The 9,533-nt window shown below is 37.8% G+C and overlaps 1 long non-coding RNA gene across 2 annotated transcripts; it reads right to left on the bottom strand.

Annotated features, from left to right (window-relative positions):
- Positions 1-5,273: 5,273 nt before the first annotated feature.
- On the bottom strand, positions 5,274-9,173 carry LOC129723024 (uncharacterized). Of its 2 annotated transcripts, XR_008727698.1 has the most exons (5): positions 8,900-9,170; positions 8,816-8,843; positions 8,271-8,749; positions 5,790-5,997; positions 5,275-5,727 (listed from the first exon to the last, which is right to left on the bottom strand). It is a non-coding gene; the product is annotated as an uncharacterized LOC129723024 (long non-coding RNA). The 2 variants fall into 2 exon arrangements; XR_008727697.1 differs by having other exon boundaries at positions 5,274-5,727; positions 8,271-8,843; positions 8,900-9,173.
- Between the last annotated feature and the right edge of the window lie 360 nt (positions 9,174-9,533).

Raw genomic sequence — 9,533 nt, 5'->3', positions numbered from 1 at the left:
GAATACTTCTCTCAGGAAGTTCGGCTACATAGGGATGTGAAATGAAAATCTAAAACCGAAGAAAGTGAAAAATATGTCCAATTTCAAATGCTAATAAATCGGTTAGTATTCGATAGATTTCCTTCGTTCTTGCAGCAATAGATTGGAAAATCTTCTAAGATTCTTCCCAAAAGAAGAAAATTGTAATTTTATTATTCACACTATTGTACTATTGAAAATAGTCAAGCCTTGTCAAAACGAAAAATTCGACCTCTGATTGGTCGTTAAATGATTGCTTCCCAAGCACAGTCGACAGAATCATATACCTTGCAATTGAAAACATGCTATTTGGCCTATATAAGAGCCTGTTTCAGCCCAAGCCGCTCATAATAGTTCTAGACAGCGACAACAGCAGTCGTCTTTCCTTAGCAGCAGCACTAGCCCTGTGGTTGGTCACCATGTCTCAGGAGCAGCGCGGTTTTTCTCAGCGTGTGTCGCCAGACTGCCATTATTCCCCCGTTCTCTGTCGCACCCGAAATAGCTTCCACAGTGCATGTTGTCCGTGTATCTTAATTCCCCCACTGTTGAGGCAGCTCAAAGGTTGCGATCAGCAACCGATTTCGAATCGCAATATGCCTTTTTCATGACAAATGAACAAATAATCGAAGGTTAATAATTTTCTGGCATCAACTCAAGCGGACATTCTGTGTGGGATGCAATCAAATTCTGTTGTAGTTGTCTAATTTTTACTTTATTTAGTAAACCCCCCACGGTAGCGCAAAGGCTGCGATCAGCATAACCGACTTTGAAAATGAACTGCCCTGTTAGAACGCATTCACAAAAGTAGTTAGTTCGACTATGCAGAGCTAATATGAAGTCGATTCAATCAATCAGCATGAACAGAATTTCGTCGTCACCCAGCTGCCAAGTTGCAACATGATGCAACACGCAACAGCGAGCAAACGAAATCGCTTTATGTTACAAACCGCAACAAGATAAGGGTTAAAACCGTTGCGTGTGTGAGAGCACCATCGGTGTTTATTCGCTGGATACAAAAATCATATGCGAATTGTGGAATAATTTGTCTGAAGAACATTAGGGAATGGAACAACTGAACTGAAAGACGTGGCCTATTTAGTAGCACCCTTCGGCTATAGAAAGAGTGTTTCTGGAAAAACTAGCTACATTCATTAGTCGGAAGTTGAGCTGGATGGACCGTCCGAGTTGCGCCTGTGGCTGCCTTCAAATTAAACAAATCACTTGCCCTGTGGTTGGTCACGACGTCTCAGGCCTCTGCCTGAGAACGAACGCCAACGCGAGCGATCAGGCGAGATTTTTGCCGTACATCAGCCGGCACATCCTCTAATGGAAAAGTTGGATAATTTTGTTCAGAAGAATATAACTGTCGGTAATATTACAGAGATGCGATTGCATTATATCTGATATGGAATTGAACAATTGTTCTTTTGAGGACAAATAAAACACTTAATTTGAAGAGGTAATAGTTTTAGGTACCAGTAGCAGTATGGTAACAGCCTCAGCGGTAGGTGCAGCCGATACTTCCATGAGGCGGATGTTATAAGGAAGTAAATGGAACCGGCACGGCGAAACAGTTCGGGTGTGCTTAGACGCGCGTCATTTTTCGTTGTTGATATTATTCCTTACATGAAACGACGCGCTTTCGTACGATAGCGGCGGTATTAGCGGTGGATGTATTTGCCAACACTTACTCCAGTTAAGCCGTGTCTAATTTTAAATGTGAAAACACCTTTCTATTGTGTTGGCCGTGCGCATTAGGCCTCTGCCAGGCTAAACGCGGAAAGCGGCGCGAACCGATTCGCCTGGCCGTAAGTAGAGCTGTGTAAAAGTATTCTACTTCAACCTTGCGGTCGTGGCTTTGCACACAACCCTCCTGTGATTTTTTATGGTAACAACAAAAAACATTGTCCGTTTACTCTTCTCACCGCAAAATACATAGTAATTTTTTTTTTCGGGGAGTGAGATGATTTGTGCTTGTGAAGTACAAGGGATAAAACTCTCACTCGTTTTGTTTACGTTTAGACATACGACTTTATCACAAAGTAGTCGAGAATTCACAGGTAATGTCACAAAATATCAAAAAATGGTCGCAGTGACAAAAATACACAACACTAGAGACTGTGTTATAAAGAGATACGCAAAAAAAAAGCAGTAAATATGGCAACCCTTTGCTAATATTCTATTCCATACAATTCTGGCAACCACATTTAATTTCGCATGATTTTTCATACGCACTAGAAAGTAATGAAATTCCGAAACTTTGAAAGGATATATTGCTGAGTTTCAAAGCTTGTTTATTGTTTATTATTTGTTGTACAAACGTTGCCAGTATTCTTTGTTTATGTGCTTATCCAACAATGGAACTCTAGCTTAACAGAAGTTGTTTAAGCGTTTGCAAAAGATTACCAGCAACACTAACATATATGTGCTGCGTAACGGCGCTTTAAAGGGCTCCATTCATCAGTGGCGTTATCGCTTAATAAAAACTATTTGAACGTATCAAACGGCAACCCGGCAACTGTTATTCTGCAAGTGTTGTTCAAGTGCTGCATACATGCGTTTGAAATCTTTCTACATGCAATTCCATGCAATTCTTCAGTTCTTCTAGACGCGAACGTTAGATCACTAGTTTTGTGAAACATCCTTCTAAACGCGTCGTATGGTTGGTTTATTACAGTGTATAAAGTTTTTTTTGAATTGCTTGCAAAGAGTTTTGTAATTTTATAGCTTATTAAGTTATTAATAGACGGATTTCGGTAAAACAAAAGATTAATAAGCTGGTACTCAACTCACGTGACTGTTGGGTAATGATCTTGTTTATTAGTAAACCAAAGGTTGCTCTAATGGTAATAATAATTTAAGCGAACATTTAGTTAGCTAAATGTAAACTAGTATTAAGAAAAAATATACAATGTGCAATGAAAAAAGTCCCGAAAGAGTCGTTTATTAAAACATAAACATTTCATTTCTTACATTCAACAGGAATACATGGTGTTGAACCTTTTGAAGTAGAATACTTCTCTCAGGAAGTTCGGCTACATAGGGATGTGAAATAAAAATCTAAAACCGAAAAAAGTGAAGAATATGTCCAATTTCAAATGCTAATAAATCGGTTAGTATTCGATGGATTTCCTTCGTTCTTGCAGCAATAGATTGGAAAATCTTCTAAGATTCTTCACAAAAGGAGATATTTGTAATTTTATTATTCACACTATTGTTCTATTGAAAATAGTCAAGCCTTGTCAAAACGAAAAATTCGACCTCTGATTGGTCGTTATATGATTGCTTCCCAAGCACGGTCGACAGAATCATATACCTTGCAATTTAAAACATGCTATTTGGCCTATATAAGAGCCTGTTTCAGCCGAAAGCCGCTCATAATAGTTCTAGACAGCGACAACAGTAGTCGTCCTCCCTTAGCAGCAGCACTAGCAGTGCAGTGAATACCAGCGATGGCGGAAAGCGGCCACAGCTGTGGCGTAGCAATGGATAGCGCACTAGTTGCAGCCAGCGCCAGCGTCACACTATTTTCCCGAGTGGGTAGTAAGGAATAGGGAAGGTTCATGGGAGACAAAGACGTAGCCAGGGGGGGGGCGACCTTTGCATCATCAATAGGATGTCAAAGGAATGTATCTCCATCTTGGTGATTGTCAGCCACAGCAGCTTCTCTGTGGGGAACTTAGTGTGTGAAATGAACTTCACCTCGGAGCTCACTTCCTTCGTGGGGGAAGTAAAATACAAAGTGCCCTGCCAGTCGTTGCCATCCAGGGTGTGTTTAGCCGGGAAAATCGATTTGGTATATTTTTAAGCCGCTGCCACTGCGTCATTGTCTGCAGCTCCGGAACTAGTGGGCGGGACTGCCGTTGTATGTTTATGTTCGCCAGGTATTTTTTTACTGTTTGGCCGGTTGCACCGATCTCCCGGCCAAGCGCACGTAAGCGCGATGTAACCACTTTTCCCTAGATCTTACTCTTCAGCATCCTTTAGAGTTTTTTGTCGCCCAGGATCACCGGCCGACCGGGACCGGGCTTTCTTTGGATACTCTGATAGTTGTCCAAAAGTGCTGCGGTCTTGTAGATGCCGGAACGGGTGTATCCGGCGTCCACAAAATGCCGCACGATGTCCGTATAGGACGCGGCACGGTGCCGTTCCTTGAACGCGCACAGTTTTGAACGAAATAGCTTTACTTTTTTCGCCATCACGTTAAGAATTCGAGCCAATTTTTTTCTGCTGACTCATGGGTTACTATGGTTCATGCTGCATGGGTAGTTTCGTCAGTGCGTGCAAAGGCAAAACCACGAAAAACGACAGTTTTCGTGCATTTTTTAATGCAAACTTTACAGCATAACAGTTTTATCTTCTCAAAAATAGTCCCCATCCATAACTCAGGCTTAAGCAGTTTTCTGGTTAGACTTTACTTATAGTCGTGAAAATCTAACTGTTTTGACTAACAAAAAAATGCACAAGAGTAGTTCTTGAAATTTTCGAAATCGAAATCTTTAGGAAATGCATGAAATCTGTAGCTTTATAATATCTCGCTTAATGATATTAATAAAAAAAAGTATGCGCGGTAAAATTGTTTCGAACATAGAAAACATTAAATTTTTGTTGGTTTTGTCCAATAATTCCGTGTGGGTAAGTACCCACAGGGATGTTTTCCGAGTGGGTACTACTACCCATACTACCCACATCAACCGCCGGCCCTGGTTGCAGCGGAATCCAGTAATGATAGCAGCTGGGCCAGCTGATGCAGGGACAGTGGATACCAATGGCAGCGTATAGCGGCCACAACTGTGGCATGTCTATGGATAGCGAACTAGTTGCAGCGGATCTCAGTATCGATAGCGGCTGATGCAGTGAGGCACTTTAGTGAAATGCAGTCTCTGTGCGATAGTGGGCACTAGTAAATGCACTCAAAGAAAAGTTGACTCATTTTGACAAAACGTGAGCCGTCTAGTGTTGAGTGTTAAATCAGCTTTTTACTGTTTATTTAATCACAAGGAATATTTTATTCACACTGTCAGTGATAACGCAAAGATGTGATCGGCATCTTATCCGATACTGAAATGAACAACAAATTGTCCTTTTCAGGATGAAATAAAAACTTTTTTCCTCATCTAGAAAATAAAAACTAGATTGAAGATTTAATATTTTCTAATGAGTTAATTCACGTTTTTAAATTTGTAAAAGTTATAAATTTTACTTCATGTCCGTGTCTCAAAACGTACTGAATTATCTTTTCCTTCAGTAATGGGCACGACATCCGAAAAAATTTCATTTCAAAATTTCAAAATTGTCAAGCCCCAACCATGACAAGCAACTTACTATATTATTAAAAAAGGTCAATCCTTGTTGAAGCGCAAAATTTGATTGATCTGATAAGTCAACGTTTATTTACTAGAAAAAAATGGCTGACACGCAAGCAGCCGGGTTATCTTTCTTGTAAAAGTATTCTACTTCAACCTTGCGGTCGTGGCTTTGCACACAACCCTCCTGTTATTTTTACATCAAATGAAATTTTTTGCCCAGGCTCTAGTCTTTAATTACATCTAGATTAACGAATTACAGATAGCTTGGTATCGAATAAACAAATAACTGAAGATAACTTAGAACTACGATACTCAATATTCAACACGATCGCTCTCCTCTTCTGTGTCGCTGTTTTCTTGTTCTCTCTTCCCGTATCATCAGTGGTCATACATTCAGCAACTAAAAACAGATCAACAGGTATGAAAGGTATAAAATACATAAATATATTGAAAACCGATTACTTGCAACAGAAGTGATGTTTTCTTTGATCTCCGGTGAACTGTCGAGCAGCGCAGCGGCTTCACAACGTTTCGTGGAATTCCTCGTGACTGACTTTTAGAAAAGGTTCCATTAATTCGACGTTGAGCTCCAATTGATACTCTTGACAATTTCGTAGCATGTATTTTACCCATTGACCGTATTTGCCTTCTTTTCCATCATAAAATTTTTCTAAAAAGTCAAAAGATATGTTGAGAAAGTTATACACATTTTTTAAGTTAAACAGCATGATACACTGGTGGACAAAAGCGAAAAAATGTTGCTTCAAAGCTCGAAATAGATGCTCTAGAAAAATTAAAGCTTTTTAACCATTCCTGTCAATTTTGGTGCTCCTAGCCATTACCAAAACGGGTTTATTTACGTGAGTGTTCGTATAGTAATAACTTACCGGGTCCGTTGCTTCAATGTTATGTTTATTAGAAAACTCATGTAAATCTCTGAAAAAATGTTGGTAGCTGGGGGCACCAAAATTCACAGCAATGGCTAAAAATTCATAATCTTTCTTTTTTTCTAGTTTGAACTTTAAGACCACACCTGTGTTGACTAGTGTAATTATTATATAAAATCGTCAGCTATCTCTCTCTCTCTTTCTTTCTTTCTCTCTCTCTCTCTTTCTTTCTTTCTCTCTCTCTCTTTCTCTCTCTCTTTCCTCCTCTCTCTCTCTTTCTTTCTCTCTCTCTTTCTCTCTTTTTTCTTACTCTCTCTCTTTCTTACTTTCTTTCTTACTCTCTCTCTCTCTCTCTCTTTCTTACTCTTTCTTACTCGCTCTCTCTTTTTTACTCTCTCTCCCTCTCTCTTTCTTACTCTCTCTTTCTCTTACTTACTCTCTTACTCTTTCATACTCTCTCTAAAGTTGGATTAGATTTAGGAGTTATATCAGAAGTTTATTACAAATACGTTTGGGTTTCACTATTTGCTATCAACCCTCGCAAAACATTTAACACATAACACATTATTTTTGATAAACATACATTTTTGCCTAAAATAAAAACCACATTTTGGATTTATAAAGAAAAAATAGTTGTGAGCTATTTATTTAAAATATACTGATTTTCATGATCAAATTAATAGGTTTATTGGGTCCTAAAGCTATACCGGTTTTTAAATATCATTTGAAAAAGCCGCGTTTCCTGAGCAAAACGTGATTTTCAAAAAACGTTTATCGTTTTCCTTCGATTTTTAAATGAAGAATAAAAAAAATTCTCGAATGGTCTTAGATGACGTTTCGCCCATGTACGGTATATGAGAGAACTGTCATTTAAGGCATTTCGAGCAGATTTTTATCCTTCATTTAAAAATCGAAGGAAAATGATAAACATTTTTTTAAAATCACGTTTTGCTCAGAAAGTTGCACTCTTCCAGCTGATATATAAAAATCAAACCGTTTAAAACTTTAGGACCCCATTGCGTATTACTACAAAAAAAAAGAAAGAAAATGTAAATATTTTTTTTAAAGTCTGTTTTTTTTTAATCTTTTTTTATTTATCAAAACTACAAAAAGTTTTCTAAATAATTGATGGTTGTCTGATCATAATGAAATAAGAAAAAAAGGTCAGAATTTTCTTAAATAAAGAAAAAAAATCAGTGCTGCAACGGTTGCCGCAAAAAATTTAGACAGTAATTTCGTCTTTCCAGAAGAAATATAGACTGTGAGCCAAAAAAAAAAAGTATAGAAAGGAAACTACGTAAATCTTAGGGGCCATCCACATACCACGTGGACAGATTTAAAACGATTTTCACCCCATCTCACTCCTAAAAAGAATTTCCGTGCCGGTTCCTTGAAAGCAATTCATAATAAACGTTAAATTTATTTGCGAGTTTGAAAATGCACTATGAGAAGAAGGGATCTAAAGTTTAGTCACTTTATATGTTACTAGTTTGGCGGAGTGGATTCGGGAACCAATTTATACTGTTATAAAAGAATCAGTCGTATGGAATCTCCATTACCTGGATCCCGCTATAACAGCTTCAATTGATTCCCGAATCCCCTCCGCCAGATTAGTGAAACATACAGTGATTATAATATAAAGTGGAATGTTCTATATGCATCAGTCTTCATATCGTCGGTTTAGTGCAACACTGGCACAACTCAAAATTTTGCATTTTTAGTTTTGGATGGCAAACGATGCCAAATACTGTAAATTTGCCTCCGACAACACCCTGTTTCGAAATTCACAAAATCACCAGAGCTATGAATATGCTATGAATGCTTTCGCTGCACAAATCGAAATTTCTCTATAAAGTTAGTAAAAAAGATTTTAACGTGCTCAAAATATGTGCTTAATAGACCTAAAAGTGTTAGATAAGGATTGGAAATCATAAACTTTAAAGTTTTCTTGAAAATTGAAAAAAAAATTCTCGACGTTAATTTTCAAACGCGTTTTTCTCGAAACTATTTTTGGGTTGTACCAGTGTTGCACGGAACCGACGATATAGTTACTCACCTGTCCATCGCGGTCAAAGAGTGGGTCATATGCAAGATCTTCGCTTCGCTGTATAATTGCAGTATTGGAACCAGGTAGCATATAAGAAGTAGCAATTGGTCGCTCTGTTTCAAATTCTTCTATGGGTTTGCAGACCAAATTAGTATCAACGTTAACCGCAGACGTTTTTTCAATGGTTACTAACATCATTAAAGTACCTAAAAATAGAAATGTAGCATTATTCGGACATAATGGGGTACAAACCTTTGTTTTCTAGCAAACGGTTGATATCAAATTCTTGAATTGATGTAGCTGCCCTTTTCAACCTTTTCTTAGGTGGCACTGCTGTATCGGAGGTATCCATTGACCGTTGTTCTGTCAGATAGGAATGCATCTTCCTCTTTTGCCTCATCAAATGTTGAAATGTTCTTTTTTTTTTTTGATTATACAGGGAATGTTACCTCTGTTAGATTCTGGTTTGGAAGACGCAATTTTCGGCTCTATTAGGGTGTCAGAAAAGAAATTTTCCGTCAATCCATTGCGGCGGAACCACAGTTATCACTTACTGGCTTTGTTTCACACAGAAGAAATTTCCTGTAGATGAAAAATAATTAGCGAATAGGTTGATCTGACTTCATATTCACAATTACTTTGCATCACGAAAACTTAGTTTATTTTGCGAAGTAACTCAATAAAACTTGGTAAATGAAGACAAAAAACGGAATTACATTGGAGGCTGGAACCGCGGAAAAACAATGAAAACTGAGACTGGACAGATGTTGACACTTGACAGCGGCATAGCAATGCCGCAATGACCAGGGATGCCAGAAAATTTAAACTGAACAGCAACAGCAAATTTATGTGCAATTTTCAGAATTTACAAGAATATCATTATTTATTGTCGAAATATGAGAAGTATATGGTAGGTTACAACAACTTAAGAAAAATCGATCCAGGCTAATCGATTAAATCGGTGAATCGATTAATTTCAAAAGAATAGATTCAATTTTTTTTTCTAAATCTTTTCCAATATTAACTGATACACAACACTACATCGTTAATTACTGAGTAACTGTTATTCGCGACTACGAAGATAAAAGAGATTTTAAAGACTGTTTGCACCTAGGCGAACTCTCGTATGCAATTGTCAAAATGTGTACGATGACAAAAGCAAAAATATTTCCTTTCTTCTTTTTCTCATGCAAAAACCAAACAAATATCAGCACCTTCGTAGTCGTGAATATGTTGCTTGTTTTCAAGCTGCTTTTTTTAGAAAATAAAACA

The sequence above is a fragment of the Wyeomyia smithii genome, chromosome 2 (assembly GCF_029784165.1).
Source record: "Wyeomyia smithii strain HCP4-BCI-WySm-NY-G18 chromosome 2, ASM2978416v1, whole genome shotgun sequence".
NCBI lineage: Eukaryota > Metazoa > Arthropoda > Insecta > Diptera > Culicidae > Wyeomyia > Wyeomyia smithii.
Note: the sequence above shows the minus strand (reverse complement) of the source record. Positions and strands in the feature narration are given on the sequence as shown.